At 31.8% G+C, this 27,569-nt stretch overlaps 1 protein-coding gene across 1 annotated transcript in view; it reads left to right on the forward strand.

Moving 5' to 3' along the window:
• The first annotated feature begins 508 nt into the window (after positions 1 to 508).
• LOC119609916 (muscarinic acetylcholine receptor DM1) overlaps positions 509 to 27,569 on the forward strand; it is a 98,303-nt gene continuing 71,242 nt past the window's right edge. The window contains exons 1-2 of the mRNA XM_037964958.1: positions 509 to 531; positions 968 to 1,102. The gene's annotated coding sequence lies outside the window, so the exon portion shown is untranslated. The remainder of the gene's footprint in view (positions 532 to 967; positions 1,103 to 27,569) is intronic.

A 27,569-nucleotide genomic window follows, 5' to 3' on the forward strand; every position in this document is an offset into this window, starting at 1 on the left:
AATAATTTTAAACACGAATAATTGTCTTCAGGTGATTTTTATTTTTTGCTTTGATTTCTACTTTTCATTTGCATAAATAAAAAATTGCTGAGTAAGTACTATTAAAAAAATACAAACAATTTTTTATTGAAACAATTGAATAAAAATAATATTTATTTTCAACTTTTATTATAAAAATAAAAAAAGGTTATTTAAAAAAAGTCTGGAAAATATTTTGGTGCAATTAAAACATTACTAGTACGTTTCTTTCATATTGATTTTTTAGGCGGAAATTTCATGGATAATAATTATTTTCTGTCTCTGGTTTTACTACATCCTACTCAATTATAATATATATAAAAGCTAAAAAAGTGCACATACTTGTTTAAATGTGAACATTTACGTACCACCCTGTTCGATGTGTATGTGTATATTTGTTTTGATGTGTGTGTGGTTTTCATCCTTAGAACATCTCTAATGTTACATACTCTCTTCAAAATCTCTGCTGTGACTTTAGTTGGGAAAGAGATGTGAATCTGTAACGTTATTGTGGTATATAAATTAAATATTAAGCATATTGAAGAAAAAAAATTAAATAAAAAGGGATAGAAAGAAAGTTTTATTATGTATATACATAAATACTTTTTCAGTTAATCATTTTACTTAATCTATCTATTGATATTAAAAATTCATACATCAAACATAATTCCATATAATTGTGAAAACTAAAGGAATTGCAATGTGACGCCCAAAATGTGTGATGTGAAATTTGCTAGTGTTCAAAAATATGTATTCATGATACATACATACATTAATGAAAAAATAATTTGTTTTTCTAATTTAATACAGATTTACTTTATTTGACTTAATGTATATAATGTGAATTTAAAAATTTAATTGAAGAATGTTAAATGATATGTATCCGTTATAACAAAAAGGAAATAAATAATAAAACGACTTCTGTTCATATACATACATTTATCCCTAGGATACTGCTCTTTGAGTGACAGAGGTAAAATGTATGTATTTTCCAAAGGCAAGGCATACTTTAGGGAGCGGTATTTTGCGTAAGCTCACATCATTTATGTGCAACGGATTGAGAATTGTTCAGTGCTGACAGTATGTAAGTATAAGTATACAATTTTTTAAGCAAAATACTAAGTAGGAAACATACAGCGTACTTTAGGTTAGAAACTTTGTTTTATTGCTAACGTTTAAAGTTAATTTCACGCAAATTTTAAATTTACATATGTATGTACATACTATACTTTAAGAGTTAAGTGCTCCCAATTCAAAAAAAAAAAAAAAAAATCAAAAATAAAAATATAAATATGTACAGTAGCGAGCACAAAAATTCAACACAAGGAAATAACTGTAATTTAGGTTTATTGTTGGTTTTTAAATGAAAGTTTCTTAAAAAAGTTATACAATACGAGTTTTATAAAAGTTTTATCCAATCCAATTTCAAGTATAGATTCTTATCCCTTATATAACTTCTTCAAGAAACTTTGATCAAAAACGCTATAATAAACCTAAATTTACTATTATTTCATTGCGTTGCATTTTTTTTACTCGCGGAAAAATTTCACTTCTTCAGCAAATATTAAATATTTAAATTTGAGTAATAGAAACTGGAACAAAATGTTCGCAATTGAGAGGCTTTAAGTTAAGAGAATAAAAAACAAAGAGCACAGATTGATTACCGTTATTTTGAAATAGACGAAATCAAAGATCATATGGTCCCGCGTTGCAAAACTGACGTTTTGTTCGTAATATTTTTTTTAAATATTTACAAAAAAAATATTTTTACCATAGGTGAAAACGTCCTAATAAATTTTCCGATTGTAAAAATTTTAAATAATACCATTAAATGCAACACTTTTATAGTCACACTAAAAAAATCCGCAGGAAGTATACTTCTGTCAAAAATTTTAAATAGTGTATTTTCACTTAATATGTTACACACTGTAGTTTGTAATGCGTCTGCCGAGGAAAGTTCAGTAATTGACGCATTGCACGGTGGTAAATTCCGGCCAAAAATCTATAACTTCTTTATTTCTTTAAATAAATAGCTAAAATTTCCCACAAATATTTCTTATAGGTAAGGTTTGGTTGATACTGACAAAGGGCAATATCGGTTGAAGATTTCGCGTAGCCCCCATACAAGTGATCCCCCAGAAAACTCAATTTCCATGAAATTTAGCACAAGTCAGTTTTATGGCCCTGAAATTTTACGGTATAGTATGGTGGACATCGGGACATATTTGACCCTAGTCCCCGTATAAGGTTCTTAAATGCTAATAATTGGGTTAAAAATACTAGTAAAGCAATGAAATTTGACACAAAATATTTTTATAGGAACCCAAACCTTTCGACCAAATTTTCTGACAATTTGTCCATTATTGACATTACCTACCATATAAGGTCCCCTTCAGATAATTACGTTAACGCTCATTACTGTCTTAAAAATATCTGTATAGCAATGAATTTCGACACAAACAAGTTTTATAGGAACCTAAATTTCACTATACAATTTTATGAGAATTGGTCCATAACACTGTGATACAAAAGTGAAGAAAAATAAAATGCAGGAGTTCTCATATACCAATTACATTTCGTTATAGTCCATAGAGTACGAATATATTTTTAGTTTTCTCCTATCACTTCGTTTACCAACTTTTTAATAGCAAAAGATGCGAAAAAGAGCCATATTTGAAGTTTTAATTTTGAAAAATCATAAGTTTGGTAGTATTCAAACTATTTTTAAATTTTGTTTTAAAGTCGCCTTTTAATCCAAGAAAAGAAATATACAATTTTATAGTCAAAATACTCACACTTTTTTTAAACAATTTTTAATTTTCATCATGATCTACTTTGGGCATGAGACAGTAAGTTCATCTTTCATTACCTTCGTAAAGAATCACATTAAGGAATGTTTCCAAAACTTGTCATTTCATAAAAATCTATGATGAGTTATGCAAAGTTTTCTAATAGCATGTTCCGCGGATTTTTTCATTTTTCATTACAAATTTATTTTTGTATCAAAATGTTTATAAACATTTTTAAAACTTGTTACAAAAAAACAGATACATACATGAAAGTTTTTGTATGCAAAAAAATATTTTTACAAAACTTAGCACAACTCACTACTTTATTCATCGATTTACATAAATATCTCAAAAGTAATAAAATCTGAAGTTACTTCATTCATTTAATTTAAATTTTGAAGTTATTTTTTTGGATTAAAAGGCAGCACTTGTATCTTTAAAACAAAATATCAAATTTGAAAATCGGTTGTAAACTACCAAACAAGTTAAAACTTCAAAAATAGCTCTTTTTCACATCTTTTGCTCTTAAAAAGAAATTAAACGAATTGATCGGAAAAATTAAAAGTATATTCGTACTTTATGGAGTCTAACGAAATGGAATTGGTATATGAGATCCCCTGCATTTTTTTCGTGAATCACTGTGTAATTACATAGAATAAAAAGGTATAAAAAGGACACTTTCTAATACACTAACAAGATAATTTAATGCAGAATTATTTTTGCTCTCAAAATGTAAACATTACTAATTGCTAGTTTGGTCAACGACAACTATTTAACTTCATGTTATAATATTCATTTTCACCATCCTCCCGTTAAGGCTGTTACTCTGTTTGAAGTCGTAAAAAATGTTTATAAACTTTTACAATTTCATTTGTAAAAATTGAAATGTATCAGTGTTATCTATCTAGGGATTTAATAAAATTTGTCGTTTTTTATCGCTTATATATGTAAACAAAACCAAATGATTATGTTTTGTTTGACAAATTTAAATTGAAAAATAAATTAAAAAGAAATATTATTTTTGTAAATTTTTTTTTGTAAAAAACTTTTTATGAAGGAAAATTGCACCTAAATTATGAAATGTCACCTAATATATAATGGAAATTAGACGGCACATGGTCTCTTTCATTTAAAATTTCACGTGAACTAACTAGAGTTTATATTATTTCACACAATTGAAAAAAATGTTGCTGAAATGTTGTTAGAAACATTTCACATGTTTTTCAACAATACAAACAGAGTACTAATTCAGCAACATTTTTTCATAAAATTTTCATTACAATTTTTTTTGTATGAAGTTTTTAAAAATTTCACATGAAATTTTGAACAGAATACCATGCTTTAGATAACTTAAAAATATATAATTCATATAGGCAAATAACTCCTCCTTTCTTGAGGATGCCGTTGGATACGGCCATTCTGCGGTTGACCTCAACAAAAGGGCACCATGAAATAACTCCCCACGAAATAACTCCCCAACACAAAAATGAAACAAGTCCTCAAATTTGGGGACTTATTTCATTATGAAATAATAGCCCAATTTAAAAATAAAAAAAGCCCAAACGAAATGAAATAACTTCCTAAATTAAAATGAAATAACACCCAATTTTTAGGGATTTATTTCATATGAAACAAATCCATGATTTTAAAATGAAATTAGTTCCCATTTAAAAATAAATTATGGAACAAGTCGGTTTTAGTGACATTTCTAAAAAATTAGGTAGCTCATACTTTCGAGTGGGGATTCAAAGTTTAATACAGTTCAGTTTAATCGCTTAATAAATATTCCCTTAATATCAGACCTGCGGCCGGACTTTCTACTCTATGGTATGTCCAACAACGGCTTCGCTTAATAAGTATTTCCTAGAAATGCAAGAATTTACCACTCTATAATATGACCAACACCGGCATCGCTTAGTAAAGATGTCCTAAATAGCCGGCCTAAGGCTGAACACTCTTGATACAGGGAGAGTGTATTCTTAGCGAAGATGGTGTCCAATGTATCCCAGAGGATAAAAGGAAGGCCGGCTATCAGACATATATTTTTATTTCGTATGATACAAGTAATATAATGAAATAACTCCCCAAAATTTTTTCTAGGGATTTACTTCATTTTTGAATTTTGAGGAATTATTTCATAATGAGAACTCCCCATTTTAAATGTGAAATAATGCCCCAAAAAACGAATTAAATCCCCAAATTTCGTTGTTTTTGCTTTCTGAACAAATTTTGAGGGAGTTATTTCTTTTTTGTGTTGGGGAGTTATTTCATGACGCCCAACAAAAGTAGCATTAAGTATGTATAAGGAATGTTAAGGTCGTTGGGTTATGTTTGTCCAACGACCTAACATAACTGATGAAGTGTTGTTGCTGAACTTTTTCAAGTGGTCAAGATCTGCCGGAATTCGAGTAACGTTTTCCGCGTTCAGAGTCTAGGAGGTTACCAAATGCAAGTCCATTGGTCTCGTAAAGGTTTAATCCTTTATGCGGAAAAATGTAATATGCCTTGTTTTATCAATTTAGCCCTTATTATATGTTTAAGCGTTTTAATCCAAGCTGATTTTGAATCTGCCGTGGGTACATACTTTCCCCTAAGTCTTAACGTGTTTTTAACAGAAACCCATATTTTAGTGGATAGTAAATAAATTTCCTAAAAGTCTGCTTCAATTTTATTAACAAATATTGTATAAATTCTGCCACTTAAGTACATAACTGAAATTTTTTTTCAGTTAAATTTGATAGTTAAATTATTACTGAATTTGGTGAAAAAGAAAATATGCTAACTGATAGTTAAAGTAAGAGTTAAATTATAACTGAACTTGGTGGAAATGGGGGTTAATGATTTAAAATATAATCTGGAATATCTTCCGCATTATATATTTAATATATTATATATTTTACATTTTATATATCATTCCTAAGGGCTTTTAAAAAGCTTTCAAACGATGTATAACATAACCCCTTACACTAACCCATTGAGTGCTATCTCGAATTTTATGCATAATTAAGAATTTCTCTTTAATTCCCGTTATAAACACAACATATAAACTGGAAAATCGAATAGGTGATATGACCTTTCATTTGCCTTAGAATTATAGAATTAAAAACATAGTTTTCAATATTTTTTGTAAATTACTTCATTTATTTTGCAAGTTTAGGTATTATATTCATATTTAAATTAAAAAATATAATTTGCTTAAACAAAGAATTGACCGATGGTCTTCAGATTTCTTTAATTTTTTGTTAACACATAAGACTTATCAATGTTAAATTCATATAAAACTTTGAAGGCTTATATCTTTGAGAGTTTAAATTGGATTTTTTTGATTTAGAACCCAATCTATTACTATGGATGAGCTTTTTCATTCTAATATAATTTTTATATTAAAAAGTTTAAGAGAGTGCTTTTTTTTTAAAAAGTTTTAAAAGTGCAAAAATCGATTATTTTAAGCTTTTGATGCAAAATATTGAAATATTTTGTTGTGAAGTGCATTACATCTATATTTTATGCATTTAACAGGATTTCAAACTGCTTAAAATACATAGCTAATCAGAATTGGGATGCAAATATTTAAATTCGATTACCACTAATGTTTTTTAAGATAAATGTATTTTGGATGCAAGTGCACCTTGAGAGCGTTTTCCAAATTGTTCTCCCTGTTGAAAGTATTTTAAAATATTATAAATCAAAACTTGCTATTTTTTATATAACATAATATTATTTTTTTTATCAAACGAATACACAATCATAATTCTTCCGGATATTTTGAAAATAATTTTTTTTAGTTTAAGTTAGTTCGAATGTCCATAAAGAATTTGTAATTTTATATAAATTTATCAATTATGCTCTTAGAAGATATGTTAAACATGGAGTAAAATGTAGAAAATGCACCCAATATGCATTTGCATTAAAAACGCATTAGTTTTAGTCGAATTTAAATATTTGCATCCCAATTCTGATCAGTAATGTATTTTAAGCAGTTTTAAATTCTGTTAAATGCATAAAATATCAATAAAATTAAAAATTTTCCAATATAAAACATTTACAAAAATCGACAAAAATAGATGCACCTAACATTTTTTCAACAGGGAGATCGATTCCAAAAAGTGCATTTCTTTAAATTTTTAATATAAAAATTATATTTATTTGATAAGAATTCAGGAAAATTTTTCGAAGATTCGAGCACAGGTTTGAAAGCTTTTAAAACCAGTTCACGTAGCCCAAATTGGCTAAGTACATCTGATGACAATACAACAATATGTTCGAATATTCGGAATTAAGTTCGAAAATTCGAAGTTATTTTCGAAAATTTTTGTATGTTTTTAAATTAATCTCTGTGTCATAAAAACTAAAAAAAAAACGAAAATTCGAACTCGTGTTAGAAATTTTTTAAGCCCTTAAAACTAGTTCTTCTAGTCCGAATGGTCTGAAATTAGGCATGAATGATTTCACCTAATGAAAAATACATTATAATGTTCGGATATTCAAAAGTAATTTCGAAATTCGAACTAGTGTTCGAAAATTTTTAAAATCCATTGAATAATGGTAATGAAAATTTCTATTTAAATAAAAACTAATGACATCGTTCCATTAAAAGGCATTACCATTAGACAAAATAGTGCTAATGATAAAAAATTATTATAATTTTTTTCTATTCAATGCTAATGAAATCGTCAATTAATTAGTCGATATAAATAACTACTCCCATGTATGCTACGTAAAAGCTTAACTTGAAGCAAGTACAATTAAAACCAAACATTTTGACATGAATGAATTTCTAAAGCCAACGTCTGTGGAAAGCGTTTGAGTTATCTCAGTAGCTGGACATTTTCCCACAAAATAACGGAATTGTTGATTTTTTCTTATATTTAATTAATTCTAAGAAGTATGAATGAATCTTATTAATTTAATACTTAACAATTCCTCTGCCTATGGAGTATATGATCTGTTTAGTATTCCTATGGTATGTAAACTACCAAACTGTCTTCCATCATCTCTGTGAATGTCCTGCTCTAGCCTCTAAGAGAAACTGTTTTTGGTAGTTACTTCATAGTTACATTGGCTACCAAGGTATCTGCCAAAAAACAGCAGGACATTCACAGAGAAGATGGAAAACAGTTTCTTTTCGCTGCAACTACTTAGTGAAGGGTAGCCCAAGCCGACTTGCATATCTGCCTAGCACTCAGTGTATTATTATTACATCATCAACCGCGTATTGCAGGTACTCATTGAAAGAAGTCGTAAATATTATATTTTTCTTATTACTACGCAAAAAAAAATAAATAAATAATTAAAATGAATAACGATGGAGAAAACCATAAAGATGATGATGGTGCAGCCAGTACACCGTTCTTGAGAACTCCACAAGATACTACACTCGTTAATGTTCCAACAGCTAGAGATAGTGGCATACGAGTGTCCACTGACGACAGCTCAATTTTGTCTTTGCTGTTGCAACAAAATCAAATGCTCATTAACACGCTACGTTCTGAGAGGAATTCATACCACGTTATGCCAGACCTCAACAACACTATTAAAAAATTCAACGGGAAAAAGTCCCCATCAGAAGCAAAGGATTGGCTTGCGTCCGTCAATGGTATAGGCAACATGAACAATTGGCCAGATTCCTTTCGTCTACAATGTGCTCGCGCTAACTTAGAAGCTGCATCCTTAAATTGGTACAATGCTACTGAATTTAAATGTTGGTCAGACTTCGAAGATGAATTTAAAGACACATTTATTGGCCGTCAATCGACAGCTGAACTTTGGGAAAAATTGTCTGAAAGGCGTCAACATGATTATGAAGACATCACAGATTATTTCTTTGATAAATTGCAACTTACACAACAACTTGGTCTAGAGTTCGACGATTCCAGAAAATTCATCATCAAAGGTATAAAATCAATTGATCTAAGAAAATTTCTTTTACAGAGACAACACATCACATTTAACGGCATTATATTTAATATCCGAGACTATATTGATGCTGGATGTGCAGATGAAGATTCCGTCGTAGGTAAAACGGAGCCACAACGATTTCAACAAAGAGGGAAATTGGACAGTGTGCAAACCTGTAGCAAATGCGGAAAATACGGTCATTTTGCGCGCTTTTGTAAAGCTGAAGCGTCTACGTTAAAATGTTACCGTTGTGAAGGTGTTGGCCATGTCAAAAAGTTTTGTAACGCGCCTATAAAATGCCTCAAATGCAACCAAGAAGGTCATGTACAGAATATGTGCCCAGCCAAAAATAAAAATGTTGCACCGAATTCGATGCCAAGTAATACCCGTAATACTGTGAAAAACAATGCTAACGTAGTTACTACTACCGCCTCCACCACCATTGATACCACATCCAATAGTAAATATTTTCAAGAAGCATTCGTTAACGGAAAAGTTGTCAAAGCTTACATCGACCCAGGAAGTGCTGTAAATATGATGCCCGAATCTACAATAAAACACCTTAAACTTGAATATAGCAGGCCAGAGAGCATTGTGCGAATACAAGGCTTTGGTAACGGATCGGTTACTCCAACTGGTGTTTTAAATGTCAACCTTAAAGTAGACCAGGCAGCCGCCGACGTAGAAATAATTGTAGTCAAATACGAAGAACTAAATATTCCACTATTAGTAGGACAACCCTTTACAGAAAAAGAACACATAACTATGGTACGTCGTGGTAAAACATTACGTTTCTTTGAAGAGAATATAGACGAAGAACCAGATGATTGCCTACAAAATATGGAAGTGCCAGTATTGCCAAAAACTGATGTTAAATTGTGGGCTAAAGAAGCTACAGTCATCCCTTCAAAATACGTTGGTTTTATATCTACCTATAATAACTTTCCTAAGGCCACAAGCCTATTCATTGAAAATAAATAAAATAAATTTGGTGCTCTTATACCAAACTGCGTAATAAATAATGATACTGGTGAGTTTTCCATTCCTGTAATGAATATTACTCAACAAGACATAAAGTTTGAAAAAAATGAAACAATAACTAGCGGTAAAATTTGTGTTGAACAACAAAATAAACTAGAAGAATTGAGTGATAACGAAGATGACGAAAATGAGAGTATGCGAAAGAGCTTTATTGTTACAACAACAAGCGCAAAAAACTTTGATTTTAATGAAATACAAATTGGTGAACAAGTAAGTGAGGAAGGAAGAAAACAGCTTAAGAGAATTATCTCAGAAAACATCTCATGTTTTTCTTATAATTTGAGTGAATTAGGAACAACAAAAGATGTTGAGTTTAAAATAGAATTAACAAATAAAGAGCCTATTACTTTTCGTCCATATCGTTTGAGTTATTCTGAGAGAGAGTATGTCAGAATAGAAATTGAGTCAATGAAAAGTGCTGGAATTATTTGTGATTCTGAGTCAAACTATTCGAGTCCCATTTTACTTGTAAATAAAAAGAACGGCGAAAAACGTATTTGTATTGATTATAGAGCATTAAACAAAGTAACAAAAAAATTCAATACCCATTGCCTTTAATACATGACAATATTGATCGTCTTCAAAATAAAACAAATTTTACAGCATTGGATATGAAAAGTGGGTACCATCAAATACCTGTGAGCAAAGAATCGAGACATCTTACAGCATTTGTGACGCCAGAAGGGCATTTCGAGTTTTTGCGTATGCCATTTGGAGTTTGTAATGGGCCCGCCGTTTTTCAACAATTAATAAACAAAGTATTGGGACCATTGCGCTTTACCATTGCAATGGCATATTTTGATGATATTCTTATACCAGCTGATTCTGAAGAAGAAGGTTTGGAAAACTTAAAAATAATACTTGAAGTGCTAAATAAAGCGAATCTAAAACTAAGTTTAAGCAAATGTAAATTTCTTTTTAAAAAAATAGAATATCTTGGTTTCGAAATACAGCGTGGTATAATACGGCCATCAGAAGACAAAATAAGAAGTGTAGCCTAGTTTCCCACTCCATCAAATGTGCATAACGTAAGACAATTTATTGGTCTCGCAATTTATACAGAATTTTGGAATAATGGCGAAACCTCTAACGATTTTGACCCGTAAAAATGCACAATGGAATTGGACTACAAAAGAAGAGGAAGCATTTAAAATAATTAAAGAAAAATTGATTTCTCGTCCCACGTTAGCTATGTATTCGCCTGGCGCAAGAACAGAGGTACATACTGACGCTTGTCAAATTGGTTTTGGCGGAATTTTACTTCAAGAACAAAATGATAAAAAACTCCACCCTATCGCATATTTAAGTAAACAAACAACGCCAGAGGAAAGCAGATATCATTCAACCGAGTTGGGGACTCTTGCCGTTGTTTGGAAACTACAAAAACTTCGAGTATATTTAATTGGTGTAAACTTTATTGTTGTTACAGATTGTAATGCCGTAAGAAGTACGTTGTCAAAAAAGGATATTATACCCCGTATTGGCCGATGTTGGCTTCGTCTTCAGGAGTTTCAATTCGAAATTATTCATCGATCCGGAAATAAAATGCAGCATGTTGACTCATTAAGCCGTAATCCAACAGGGGGTGCACAAGAGGTCGCAACAGTGGCTGATGTTTGTTCACTTTATAATACTTCAAGTGAGAGTGATTGGTTAACGTTGCTGCAACAAACAGACCCTGCTGTCATTGAAATTGTTAAATCGTTAAAGAAAACAACAGATTTAGATGACTTCGATAAAACCGTAAAATCAAATTATGTACTGAAAAATAATGTGGTGTTTAGAGTAAAGCAAGGTGGAAAATTGTTAATAATTATCACGATAACTTTGCACATATTGGCACCAAAAAAACAGTATCTAAAATCAAAGGGTTCCCTAGAATGAAAAATTATGTGAAAAACTATAATGGAGCTTGTGCTGAATGTTTGTATCATAAGGAACCAGGAGGAAAGAAACCGGGTATGTTACATCCAATCGACAAAATCGGAACACCGTTCCACACCGTTCATTTAGACCACTTAGGTCCCTTCGCTAAAAGCACAAAAGGCAACTCGTATATTCTAGCGGCTATTGATGGCTTTACAAAGTTCTGTTTGTTAAAACCTGTGCGCAATACAAAATCAAGTACAACAGTACGAGTCATTGAAGAAATGGTTGCTTTGTTCGGGACTCCAGTAAGGTTTATTACCGATCTTGGTACCAGCTTTACGGGTTCTCCATTCGTTGATTTTTGTAAAAATAGCAACATCATCCATGTTAAAAACGCTACAGCAACACCTAGAGCAAATGGACAAATAGAGAGATTAAATAGAAGCATTACTCCTATGATCGCAACTATGAGTAAACGCCCAGACAACAAAGATTGGGACAATTTCGTTGGCATTACCCAGTATAGTTTAAACAACACCTACCACCGAACGATTAAAACAACACCCTTCAAGTTACTTTTAAATTACTCTCCCAGAAATAATTCTGGTGGTGTGTTAGAAGATGCACTACGGCAACAACCAACAAGTACAATGGATGAAGAACGCGAGCGTGCATTACAAAATATTATCGAGCAACAAAAAAAGCAAAAACATGTCTATGATAAAGCGCGATGTGATGCCATTTCATATATCCCAGGAGATTATGTTATGATCAAAAGAATCACGATGCCGGGAGTTGGTGAATCATCTAAACTACTACCACACTACAAAGGCCCCTATGTTATTACCGATGTTTTGCCGAATGATCGCTATAGAGTTTCTGATATTCCTGTTTTGCAACGAACACAAAAATTCTATGATGGTGTTGAAGCTGTGGATCAAATCAAACGAGTGCTTTCTCCCGATGAAGACAGTGATGGTCACAATGACGTTGATGATTCCCAGGAATCTGAAGACGGCGTGAATACTACGCGTAAAAGCAAACGTTTAATGGAAAAGGCTAAGAGGAAAATATGAAATCGAGGACGATTCCTCATGAAGGATGGCCGAATGTAAACGTTTCCCTGGTCATGAACTAAAACTTCTAACTTGTAAATCCTGTAACCCCTTAATTGTCATTTGCTTTTCTTTGTACTAATTATTATATTCCCTTTTCTTAAAATATTAACTGACATTGATCTGTCATTGAAGTCACATTAATTTGACACTTGATATAGAAGTAACGATTATTAAAAAAGGGGAGTTAATAGAGAGAAGTCATAGAGTAAAGATTTAAATAAAGAGTTATTTCTTAGAATAATTAAAACGTGTTTCAATTTGGAAGCTTAAAATTGTAATTCTAAAATAATAACTAACGGAGTTGCTACTGAAACGCCGTTTGAGATATCAAAAGCTGATCCCGTTCTATAAAACTCATCTGCTGTTCATTTCCATAAAAGCCCCTATGCACAGGGATCCAAACAAAGACTAGGACAGAACATTCTTGAATTATCTTAATAATAGGTTAGTAGTATAAGAGTTTAGTGGAAGAAAATTTCTATGTTGCCGCGAATATTGAGATCATATAGTACCCTACAGACTTACTTTAAATAGGTAGGTAGGTTACGTGGGTTGCTCGCTAGCAAGCGATTTCACTCGGAGGCCTCGTGGCCCATTCTGATACCCTTAAAATTGCCATTCCCTAATATTGAGAGAATGGTTTCCCTCCCTAATTTCGTTGGCTACTTGGTTCGTTCGGTCTCCGTATAAACCAGCCGATGCTTTTAATAAAACTGATCATTGGGCGCTCTCTACCAAACAAGAGCTCTGTAGATAACCGCGGTGTACATCCAGTGCACAATGTATGGTTTAAGACCCCATCTTTTCCCAAAGGTTTTCTTACATATATAGAAGGTACATAATGCCTTCTTCATTCGACTCTCAGCATTACGTTTCCACTTAGATCTAAAATTACGCCAAGATATTTGGCTTCGCTTGAGGTATTCAGAATGGTACCATCCAAACGCGGATGTCTAAATTCAGGATTCAGAACCAGTTCAATTTTGGCAGGGTTGACACCCAGACCGTTTTCCTTGGCACATGATAGTAGAACGCTGAGGGCTGATTCCATGAGTTCACTTATTGTGGGAAGAAATTTCCTTTGAATAAGAAGCACAACGTCGTCAGCATATGCGACTACTTTGAAGCCCATCCTACTGAGTCTGAACAGGATTTTATTTACGACAAGATTCCACAGGAGTGGAGAGATACCCATATTAGAGTTAATGGCCCTGCTCTTAAGCAAGTTTTTTGTCCAATTTTTTATCCGCTGATCAACACCTAGGTCACCCAGTGCATCGTCTATTGCGGATATGTTCACGTTGTTAAACGCACCCTCAAGGTCTAAGAAAGATGCCATAACATATTCTTTTATGTCAAGTGCCTTCTCTATAGTTCCGACAACGTCATGTAAGGCTGTCTCCACCGACCTCTCTTTCAGGTATGCGTGTTGTGCCCTACAGAAATTATCAGGAGAAATTATGTTCCTGACATGGATGTTGACCAATCTTTCCAATGTTATCTATAAAAACGATGACAGACTGATCGGCCTATGGTCTTTGGGGATAAATACCACTGTAACCTCTCTCCATACTTTAGGAATATATCCTGTTTTCAGGCTGCTCCTAAATATCATAATTAGCCATGGCATGATGGTGATGATCGATTTATGGAGTTGTGCTGGTAATATGCCACCTGGCCCTGGAGATTTATAGGGCTTGAAGGATGACACCGCCCATGAAATTTTCTCCATACTAACAATGGAACTGACTAATTCACTTATGTGGATTCGAGAAGCTGCGAGGTGCTCCAAAGTGGAGCCTTCATTTTCATCTCTGTAACCCGGAAAGTGTGTCTCCATAAGCACACAGTGGTATAGGAAAAAAAAAAGAGGGAAATAATTCGGTAACTTCTAAATGGTTAATCCGATTTTGATTTGGTATGCACAAAGAGAGGTGTTGTCGAGTTTAGGTTTTGAATTTGGAACTTATAGGCCAACCAGGGGCCCGGCGGGGGGTCCTCAAATTAGGACACCTCGGCTATGTTAAATTTTTAAAACGATCCTATTTCTTCATTTGAGTTCCGATTTAAAAAAAATTTCGTATATAGAATCTCCTCATCGAGCACTATAAAAAATGTCGTCAGCAGTAAATTATCTCTTATAGTTTAGGAGATATTAAAAATTAAAATTAAAATTTTAAAATTTTTACCGTCCTTACTTCAGTTTTATATTCCTGATTTTCGCCATTTTTTTTTTATTCGCTTAACAACAAGTTTATATATCAAGCAGTGAAAGAATTATGTAAAAATCATGACTGAATCCAAAGTTATAGGCATTTTAATTTAAAAAAATAAAAAAAGGCGATTTTTTGCCATTTTTTTGGGAAAAAAGTATCTTTTTCTTTTTAAGTTATCTAAAAAGCTTCTAAGAAGATGTATATAGAATTTATACTTTTTTCGGGATTTTTTAAAACTTTTTTGGGAATTCCGGGATTTCTAATAAGAAAATTCGGAATTTTTATTTAGTACTAGGTAAATTCTCTAAAAGATGTTGAGTTTTCCCTAATTAATTTATAACTTAAAAAACATTAGGTAGGCATGATATATATCAATGGAAAGGTAATTTTGTCTATTTTTCAAAACTGTATATAATTTTTGAAAATTAAAAAAATTCGCGGAATACTTTTTTAAAAAAAAATTAAAAAATGTTTTTTATTCAGTTTTTGCGAAGATACAAATTTTTCAAATTGCAATAAAAATTTTATTTATGAATATTTTTTGATGAAATTTTACAGTTAGGTAGATTTTTTTACTAAAAATCCAAAATTAAATAAAAATTCCGAATTTTCTTATTAGAAATCCCGGAATTCCCAAAAAAGTTTTAAAAAATCCCGAAAATGGGATTTTTTGGTTTTTTGCCTATTATATCCATACCAGGGGCGGGGTTATCGAAACCCGTTACAAAATGATTAAGAACATATTGGGTCATATAAAACAGGTCACTATAATTTGATATCGACTATGCGATTTGAGAATTTTTGCTCAAAATTGACTTTTCCATAAAAAATAGGGTTTTTTTGGATGGACCTGGTCCCCTCGGTATCAAAAATGTTTAGGTTTTGTTTCATTTATCGTATTTTATGTAAAGTCAGCTTTCCAAAAAGTATAAATTCTATATATATCTTCTTAGAAACTTTTTAGATAACTTAAAAAGAAAACGATACTTTTTTCCCAAAAAATGGCAAAAAATCGCCTTTTTTTATTTTTTTAAATTAAAATGCCTATAACTTTGGACTCAGTCATGATTTTTACATAATTCTTTCACTGCTTGATATATAAACTTGTTGTTAAGCGAATAAAAAAAGTGGCGAAAATCGGGAATATTTGGACCCGCTATTATCAAAAAACTAAAGTAAGGACGGTAAAAATTTTAAAATTTTAATTTTCAAATGCGAATATCTCCTAAACTATAAGAGATAATTTACTGCTACGACGACAGTCCAGGATACCGCTCAATATTAGTCAGACTCACCCTGGATTTTGTTTCGACCAAAAACATTCGGTCTGACAGAACCAGATTGTACCTTCCAGCCGAAGAACAGACGCTAGAGAGGTACGGTTATTTTGCCTAGGTAACCCAAACCACAGTCCCGGTCCGACATCAAAATAGGGGGGATTTTGTAGCCGCCATAACTAAGGGAACAGACGCTACCAAATTGGGGTCGTAATCGCTAGGTGACCGGAGATGTTCATTTACCCCACAGCCGCTCTTACATAGAGGACACGCTGTGAGGTATGGGGAGGGTAGTTCTTAGTTCACATCCTTAGGATGTTTAAGCCTCTGCACCGTGCCCGAAGACTCAAGTTGACTACCCGCAGCAGAGGTTGATTTAAATAAGTATGTTTAAAATTTTTCGTTGGATAATTAAAAAAATGGTTTGATTTGTTCTCAAAAGAGAGAATATTTTAAATATGGCTAAATTTAAAACAAAATGTCGGTTTTTGTTAAAATTTTTTTTATTATAGTTAGAAATATATTTAAGTACCTATGTATTTACAAATATTTAGAGCTTATGTTTTTGACAAAAAATATATAAGTATGTTCTTGATGACGGAGCTACCGCTCTATTTACCATTTTAACGAAACCACGATCTAGAGTATGACAATAATTATAAAGGCTAAAGAATATCATTAAATAGTATATACAGTGGTTTCCGGTTTAACGAAAGATATAATGTCAGGCCCATTCGTAAACACGAAAAATTTGTTAAACCGAATAACAACTTTTCTATGATTTAATGGTAAAAATAGGGTAATGGAAGGTAGGAAGTCAATTTTTTAAATCTTTTTGAATGCACACATAAAGTTTTTGACAATTTCCTTGCTTAAATTTAGAATCAAAACAAAATTAAAAATTTTATGAAAAATTTTAATAAAATTATATAAAAACTATATTTTTTGTTTAATGAAGGTAAAGTTGTTTCATTTCGAAAATATATTATTTTCTTATAAAAAAAAACAAATTAGGGATTTAATCCCTATTTTAATCGATGTGAATTCTAAGTATTTTATGGTAATTTTCATTCCAAACAATTCCATTTCTCACTTTATTAGTAAAATAATATTAATAATATTAAAATGTATGTCTACTTAATAAATCTTATTTATATTTCCGAAAATAATTTTTTAAATGTTATTTTCATTTCTATTCCAGAATTTTTGTAAATTTTGTACCCATTGAACTGGGCATTAAACTTATATAAAATCTGAATATGTTATTGCTTTTGGTTAATAATGAAGTTTAGTGATCCTTCCGTATTATTTTTTATAGAAAATTTTTTTGAAATTCGTTATATCGAGTAAAAAATTTACTCATTCATTTGTAGTATAAGGTACTCAATGGAAACAATTTGCCCGTTCGTTAAATCGCGAATTCGTTAAACCGGGAAACCAGTGTACATATTTAATTTCTGAAAGTGGTAAAGCTTACTAACATGTGCAAATTAAAAGGGCTAGGACATAGCTGACCATATGACACCCTTCACCAATTTAAAATATGTTGATTTGTTCTCCAATTATACTTAAAAATTTTTTTATGACAAATGGATCAAAAATTATGCAATCCTCATAAAATTTAGTGAATGGATGTATTTTAGTATAAATTATATTTGTTATGAAATTGGAAGACATGAGGTCAAAAATTTTCAGTTTTTTACGTTCTTTCGTGGAATTCATGATATATGAGACCCCAACCAATTAATATTAAAATATAATTTTTAAATGTATAATTACTTTTTTGTTAGAAATTTTATCTGTGGAATAAAATAAAAGAAAAATCTAAAAAATGTAAATAATTGTTTGAAAAAATCGCCCGATTTTTTCCTGCGCCGCTTTCCTAAAGTATACAATAAAAAGTTCATAAAACTTTAAAATTATTTCACAAAATCCATGATTATTCAAACCTTTTTCAAACTACGACGCTTATTAACCCATTAGCATATCAAGTTCTGTAATTCTATACTTCTGAATTATATGCATGTATTTATAAAACAAAAATTATTAGATTGCCGGAAGAGCCAAAATTTACATTTTACAAAACATAGGTTTTTAAAGAGCCACAGAATTTTTGTTTAATAAAACTTTAGAAACACTTTATGAAATCACTACAAAAACATATTTATTATTTAATTATCCTCAAGACAAGTTTGCAAGGAATCTTTCTTATAGAGAGATTATATTAATTGGGCAGCAATCGTGATAAAATTTTGCAAAAGTTTTTTTATGCATGTATGCCATATAATATATATGTCGGGGCTTTGTATGGGACTGATTGGATCCATATTATGGACCGATCGTGAAAAAAATTTAAAACAACATTTTGTATACAAAAGTAATGTCCGTGTCAAATTTTGATTTTCTGAAGGAGATCTTCCACGGGAGCTATGACCAATTATGGACCGATCGTGAAACAATTTTAAAATTACATTTTTGTATACAAAATTTTGTATAGAAATTTTACAGTATCATTTCTATATATAAAAGGAATATTTGTGCCGAAATTTGTATGGATACCATTATTTGGTAATGAGTTATGTGCGTTGAAGTGATTTTTGGGAGAGGACCTGTATGGGAGCTATGGCCAAATAGGGACCGATCGTGATCAGTATCATTTATATATATAAAAGTAATATTTGTGCCAAAATTTGTATGGATAACTTACAAATGAGTTTAAGTGATTTTCGGGAGGGCTTTGTATGGGAGGTAATACCAAATATGGACCGATAGTGAAAGAATTTTACAGTATGTTTTCTGTACATAAAGGCAAAATTTTGTATGTATATCATTATTTGGTAATGTGCGATTAAGTGATTTCCGGGAGGGGACCTTGTATGGGTACTACGGCCAATTATGGACCGATTCATAAAATGTTTCCTCCATATGAATTCAATCGACATGTATGGGAGGTGTATGAAATTGTGAACCGATTCCGCCCACTTTTAAACAGAAATCAAGTTTTCATATAGAAACAATTGTGTGATTTTTATGAAATTATATCACATAGTTTTTGTGAAAATTGTATTAGAATATGTTAAAAAAGCTTATTTTTTTCGGAGTTTTTTAAATTTTGATTCATGTAAACCGATTTTGCTCATTTTCAATACCAAGCTGCATAGGACAATAGTGAATCTTTTGGCCGAATTTCATTAATTTATTTAGCATCGTTTTTAAGTGAGAGTGTGTTACACAGACAGACAGACGGACGGACATAGCTAAATCGACTCAGAATTTGATAAGGATCCGGAATATATATACTTTGTCAGATTAATATTTCTTGGTGTTACACACGGAATGCCAAACTTATATATAACCTCTATCACCACTGTTAGTTGTTAAATTTTTTGGCACCCTTTTAAACAAAGCGTACAAAAAATATAAAATTTTTTAAAAATGGTTAATGTTTGCGAATATTAAATGTGATTCATTTTCAATAATAAAGCATTTATGTTGAATTTTACATACATAGGTTCCAAATGTTCATGTACGGTTGTATGCTGACTAGGAGAAATAAAAGACCGATTTCAATAATTTTCAACAGCCTTCGTCATTGGATTCAGAGGAGAGTATGTGGCAAATTTTAACAAACTAAATTGAAAATAGCGAGCTGTAGCATGCACACAAGGTTTAAACGGTTACAAAGACGGACATAGCTTAATCGAATCAGAAAGTGATTCTGAACCGACTGGTATACTTAAGGACATATATTTTTGAGTGTTAGAATATTAAGAGATAAAAGGCCAAAATCGGAAGGTCCGATTGTATGGAGGCTAGGGCAGAAACTGAGCCGATCCTTATAAAATTTATTGTTGGGAATTATGTTTGTATAAAACTTATTTGTGCCAAATTTCATCGTGATACTATGGACATGCTATCATTACGAAAATCGACAGTATTATTGATAATTATATCAAACTTAATTATACTGATTTTTGGGAATATAGTAGTATATTTGTCGTAGTTATTAGCTAAAAGGCCCAAATAGGTAGGTCCGGTTGAATTTATGTTTATATAAAATTTATTTGTGCCAAATTTCATCGTGATTCTAGTGTTTATAAGTAAATTGTGGAAATTCAAGTCATTTTCTGAAGGGGATCATTGCCCGATCATTGTTATCAGTGTTATTTATAATTATATCAAAAGATAAAGGAAAGATAGTTATATATTTGACGTAGTTATGAGCTAAAAAGCCCAAATCGGAAGGTCCGATGATATGGGGGCAAAATTTGGCCAATCCTTATAAAATTTATTGTCGGGATTTATGTTTATATAAAACTTATTTGTCTCAAATTTCATCGTGATACTAGTGTTTATATGTGAATTGGGGACATTCAAGTCATTTTCCGAAGTGGACTTTGTGTGGGGGTTAGGGTCTGTTATGACCCATTGTTGGTATTATATTAATATGGCAACACTGAATGCAAATAATAGTTATTGCATTCCTTTTTCTATTGTTATTCTTAATTTTAAGTTCGTTGAATAAAGATGTATTGAATTATTAAAAAAACGCGTGTATATTTCTTACATACTTTTCAAATAAGGAATAGGAAAGTGGCGACGAGTAAAGAAGAGTAAAATAAATATTATGCATCAATAATAAAAAGCGAAAAAGGGTATTAACCAGAATTAAATAGGAACACTTCAGGATGGATGCTGCTCAATTTGCCCAATTATTAGAAGCCTTCAATAAGACTCAACAATTAAATGCAAGTTCTAACCTGCAATCACAGCAACAAAATGAAAGTACGCAGCCATTACAAGTGCTGTTGCCGCCATTTGAGAACTTTGACGAGAGAAATGAAAATTGCAAATTATACCGTCAGCGATTCGAAAATTATTTAACTATGAAAGATGTTTTTGCATATAAAACACTTTGTCATCAAATGTTGGTAAACTCAATTGGTTCTACGCACTTCAAGTTGTTAGTTTCGCTTATTGCCCCCAAGACAAATTATGATGTTGAATATGACGACATAATAAAAATCTTGGAGGCACATTTATGCCCGAAGAAGAACTTTCTAGTAAGTCAACACAGATTTTTGTCAACATATCAAAGTTAGGATCAAACAATTGCTGATTATGTCGCACTATTACGTCGGGACATTATTGAATGTGAGTTCAGATCAACATGTAATTGTAATGCAGATATTTCAAATATTTTTCTTCGAGCACAATTTATACGTGGCCTTAAGGATAATACAATTCGAGGGCAATTACTTCAATCCGAGGAAGCAGAATTCGAAAAAATTATACAAAGAGCACTTTCCCTCGAAGCATCAAAGATAGATAGCCGCGAAATTAATACAAAGCAGACCATCTGTAGTGACATCAACAAAATTCAAGCCGGTACCTCAAGTCGCCGTAGAAGTTTGTTAAAATAACGTTCTTCTTCAACGCAGCGCAATTCCAAATCGAGATTAGATTATAGGAAATTGGGAATTGATAATTTGTGTTTACGTTGTGGTAGAGAGTCTCTACCACAAAACAAATGACTGCCGCACTAACAAACATAAGAGGAAAAAGAGGACATCTCCAGCGTGTGTGCATAAAAACCTTAATTAAATCTTCAAGGGAAAATATAAATCATGAGACTGATGAGACAATCCACCAGATTTATGGTATCAACCAAATAGTGGATATATTTTCAAATGAATTCAAAGTAAATGATATCGATAAATACTACGTCGAGGTAGATATAAATGGACGCCGCCAAAAATTTGAAGTCGAAACTGGTGTTGGATTTACACTAATACTAAGAAATGAATACGAAAAACTGCAAGTAAAGGAACCATTGCAGCCTTCAAGAATTGATTTTCGTTCCTACACTAAAAATATAATTCCGGATGGTAAGATCAATGTAAGAGTAAAATGCAACAACTTAACAACAAATGAGGAGTTATATGGCGTTCCGAGTGGTCATGATGCCTTCATGGGTCGAGTATGGATTCGCCATTTGAAGATAAATTTACAGCAAGTAGACAAACAACACCTTCACAATATTAATACAGTGGAGATATATAAATTAGATTCAATTTCTGACATAATTAATGAATTTAACGATGTATTTACAGAGAAAATAGGATGTGTTAACAACTATGAAGTTACTTTACAGCTACGCCAGGGTTCCAAACCGGTATTCTACAAGGAACGAGAAGTACCATACGTTCTACGAGAACGTGTTGAAAAGGAACTAAATGAATTAGAAGCTGCCGGGATTATATCAAAATGTGAACGAAGTGATTGGGGATCACCTCTCGTGATTATTCCAAAATCAGATGGAGGAATTCGACTATGCGTCGATTACAAACCAGGTGTTAATCCACAACTTGTTTCTTCGATTTTAAATAACCTAAAAAGGTCAAAATATTTTTGTCGACTAGACCTACAGAAGCCGAAGGTAAACGAAATTTAATATTGTGACTCAAGCGACTACAACAACACGATTTACACTTGAATAGAAGCAAATGCTCATTTTTTCAAACTCAAATCGAATATCTTGGACATATTGTAAGATATAATGAAATCTCAAAGTCAGCAGGAAAAATTGATGCAATAGTTAATATGCTCGCCCAGCTAATATCGATGATGTTAGAAGATTTTTAGGCATGATAACGTATTATTCCAGATTTATTCCAGATATGTCTTCAATAACTTATTTTATTTTATTGGTCTTCAAATTGTGAAGCATCGTTTATAAAACTTAAAAATATAATCTCCAGTGACCAAGTACTTATGCCATTCGATCCAGAACTTCCAGTTATAGTAGCATGTGATGCCAGTCCTACAGGTATAGCAGGTGTACTTTCACATATAGTAAATGGTATAGAACTTCCAGTTGCATATGCATCGAGATCATTGTCCACAGCTGAACGAAACTATGCCATATAGATCGTGAAGCACTTTCAATTGTATTTACATTGAATCACTTTTTTAATTACCTCTACGGAAGGAAGTTTCAACTTATTACTTATTGACACGCATTTTTCATCAACACAATAAGATGCCAGCTATAACATCTGTCAGATTGCTACGATACGCAGAATTTTTATCAAGTTTCAATTATGAAATTGTCTTCATGCTGATTGCCTCTCTCGTACTACGCAGCCTCAAGAAAAGCTATCTACAGATAAGCTCATTAATAAAGAAGTTGAATCAATTTTCAATATTTCTAATGAACACGTGAATGCCGAAATATTAGCCACGGAAACAGCAAAAGATCCAGAACTTTCAAAAATTTTGTCAGATCTGCTAAGTGGTGATGACGACGAAGGAAAATATACCCTCGATAATGGAGTGATCTTTAAAGGTCAAAGAGTGCTTATACCGGAAAGTCTTCAATCTATAATTCTCCAAGAATTACATCACACACATCCGGGGATTACAATAATGAAACAACTTGCAAGAATATACTGTTTTTGGAAAGGAATTGACCGTTATATAGAGAGAATGGTAAGATCATGTGAATCTTGTGTGGAAGTTCAAAATCGACCATCAAAAGCCCCACTACACCAATGGGAAGAACCAGAGGAAAACTGGGAGGGAATCCACATAGATTACGCAGGTCCATTTCAGAATCACAATTTTCTAATTGTTGTAGACGCAAAATCAAAAAATGGACCGAATTTAGAGTCATACGTGATGCACCTACAACGCAAAACACTATAAGTTTGTTATCTGAAATTTTTATTACCCATGGTTTCCCTTCAATTATTGTATCCGACAACGCTACAATCTTCACCAGCGAACAATTCAAATTATATTGTAAGCAGAATTGTATTTTCCAAAAACTAATTGCTCCAGGACATCCAAGTACAAATGGATTAGCAGAGTGAAATGTTCAAACACTGAAGCGTAAATTGAAAGCAATGTCATCCGATCCGGCTTCAATACAGAAAAAGGTTAACGAAATTCTTCAAAGATATCGAGCTACACCTCTGAACTGTGGAAAGAGTCCAGCTGAACTCTATTTTAAAAGACGTATTCGAATTAAATTGGATGCTTTAAAACCTACAAAGAAAATTTTTTCTCCAAAGCCTATCCCAGGCGTTCGTCAAATAGGCGTGGGAGAAAGAGTGCAAGTTCTACACATTAGAAACGACAAAACTGTATGGAAAATGGGCAACGTAATCAGGAAGTTTGGAAATCTACATTATTTAGTGAAATTGGATGATGGCTATACGCTTAAACGCCATATAGACCAACTGAAAATTACAAATGTTCAGAAACGGGAAGTACACTTTGCCCCAAGCATTGATGGAAACAATACTGATTCTACTAACCGTCAAAATCAACAGGCTCATGATTATAACCAGTATATATTGGAAGCTCCAAATCTTCAAAATCAGTCAAATCCAGAATCCCAGGAAAATCAAGAAACTACTAGTCATGCTGCACCTCAAGATCCTACAACGGTACAAGAAGCGCAGAATTCTCAAGAGCAAACTATTCGTAGATCTGCAAGATTACGCAATAGGCCAACATATCTTCAAGATTACGTTCCAGAATAAATTATGTACTATTTTATTAATTTATTTTCGAATTGATTTTTTTTTCAAAATGACAAGATCCTATTAAGCGCGGGAGATTGTTATGACCCATTGTTGGTATTATATTAATATGGCAATACTGAATGCAAATAATAGTTATTGCATTCCTTTTTATATTGTTATTCTTAATTTTAAGTTCGTTGAATAAAGATGTATTGAATTATTAAAAAAACGCGTGTATATTACTTACATACTTTTCAAATAAGGAATAAGGAATAATGCAAATAATATATAAAACTATGTTTTACAAATTTTTGTAGAGATAGTAGATAATTTAACATAATTATGAGGTCAAAAGCCCTATTCGAGAGGTCTGGTTGTATGGGGGCTAGGTTAAATAATATATCGATTTCAACCATTTTCAATAGCGTTCATCCTTTGACCAAAAGAACGTTATAAATTTCATCAAATTATCTCAAAAATTGCAACTAGAGACGGTCAACCATGCGCCCCTGAATCCTTCTATGAAGAACTCAGGTGGCAATTGTACATGGCTGAGCCGGTCCATGTACAAGCACTTTGCTAAAGAACTCGAGCCATCTAATCTCTTGCAATAGTAGCCCGTTGCGGAATGACAGGCAGCATGGGATCAATCTCAATTCAAACCCCGACAAGGAAAAAGTCAATAGAAGGGGCGACAAACCCCAGCATCTGGTGAAATCAATCTTCCGGTATACCGGAAAGTGACCACCCTTATGATGTCATGTAGAGTATTCAATAAACCGGTTTGTTTCAAAAACCGAGTTTCGAATAATTCGAAAAATTTCATTTTCTAAAAAACCGGTTTCGAATACGGTTTTAAGTGTAAAAACCGGTTAACCGGTTTTTTTATTTATGATATTTTTTCTGGAAAAATTATATATAAATTTTCCGAAAATAACATTTAGGCCTTTTTTAAAGATAAATTTTCTTAAATATTTTAAATTATAATTTTAACAATATTGAAAACATCTTATGGAAATAGAAACATGAAATTAAGTATGTAGAGTCTGGATTAAGTGAGAACCCATAAAAGAGGACTTTTTGGTACTTTTTCGTTCTTCAATAGGTACTTTTTGAAATTTCTATAATATTGAACATAGAAACATGAAATTAAGTATGTAAAGTCTGGATTGACATCAAAATTTGCTTAGGTTTCGAAAAAAGGCCTATTTTTCCTATTTTCATTGATTTATTCAAAATAACATAATTATGTCTCTACGTTATAATAATAACAAAAAAAGTTCAATTCCATTTCGCAAATAGGGAATAAATAAATAAAAACTGAATTTACTCCATAAATATGTAGATGTTCCAAATTTAAGCAACTTTTTGCTCTTCGTATGAAAATCTTTGTTCTTTATGAGCTCCAAACATCCTTATGGAATGGATTAGTCACTAGTGTAGTTGGTAATATTTCCCACTCAGATTTTAATCCATTTTCCAGCTTCTACGATTTTTTAAAACGGCGAGGTGTGACTCTGCGTCTGGAGATTTAAAAGGGCAATCAACAAATTTGAGTCCTATTACCCGACACTCTTAGATTAACTTTGGCAAAGGGTTTAGCGAGTTCTACTCGGTATACTCAACCATATGAACTATTTGGTTGGCCAAAAATATTCCAGAAAGTAAAACAATCCACAAAGCTCTTAAAGGGAATTTGAAATAATTGGGGAAAATGAAGTGACAAATATTGAAAAATCTTATTCTTAAGTTAAAAAATAATTTTTTTGATAGATATCCCACTCGCATCCCATTATGGGACTATAAAGCCCTTAAGTGAAATTGTCCAAGCTTTCTTTTGAGGGAGTTTTTTTGGAAAAAAAATTAATTAAAAATAAGTTAGAGTACCTGTAAGCTTTTTGAAACCCATCTAAATAATTTTAGATTTGTAATAAATTGTGAAAATTAAAATTTTGCTTTCATTAAAAAATTATTTAGTAGTTGCTTTATACATACACCTATGGAGCTAACTTTAATCAAGTCTATACCTTGTTTATGGACCTGTTATGGAAGATATGGACAATCCGAATAAAATTTGCAAAATGATTTACCGATACACATAATATACTATATCGAATTTTGTCAATATACTTTGACCAATTATGCACAGATCCAACATTTTTCAGAATGATTTATATATACAACAAAATACTCATGTCAATTTTTATAGCGATATCTCTTTTTGTCTATGAAATATGTGCGGTTAAGTAATTTTCAGAAGTGGACCGTATATCGGAGACCAGACAAATTATGGGCCCATACAGAAAAAATTTAGGAGTGATTTGTATATATAAAAAACTTATTTATGATGAATTTTAGTCCGGTATATTTATTTATCAATGAAATATGCGATTTTCGGAAATGGATTTTATATGGGAGCTATGACCACTTATGGACCGATCCGGAAAATATTTCTCAGGGAAGTTTTTATCTACTTTAAACACATTCCTTACGAAATTTATACCAATATCTTAATTTAGTAATGAAATATTCCGTTTACGTGGTTATCATAATTGAGCCATTATATGGTAGCTATGACCAATTACTGACCGAACCGGAAAAAATTTGGTAGAGTCATATATGTATACACAAAACTTATTTATGTCGAATGTCCAATGTCTTTATTTCTCAATTAGTTATGTCGAGGGACTATATTCAATAGTCCCTATCTAAAATAACACAAGTTTTCAGGAGAGCAAAAAAACTGTTTTTTCTTTTACAATATATTTTTAAGACCATATTCTAAATCGTTATATAAAAAGAATTGAAAATT

This window comes from Lucilia sericata, unplaced genomic scaffold (assembly GCF_015586225.1).
Source record: "Lucilia sericata isolate MDLA Ls3-8-SP2 unplaced genomic scaffold, ASM1558622v1 Contig000025F_arrow, whole genome shotgun sequence".
NCBI classification, from domain to species: Eukaryota; Metazoa; Arthropoda; class Insecta; order Diptera; family Calliphoridae; genus Lucilia; species Lucilia sericata.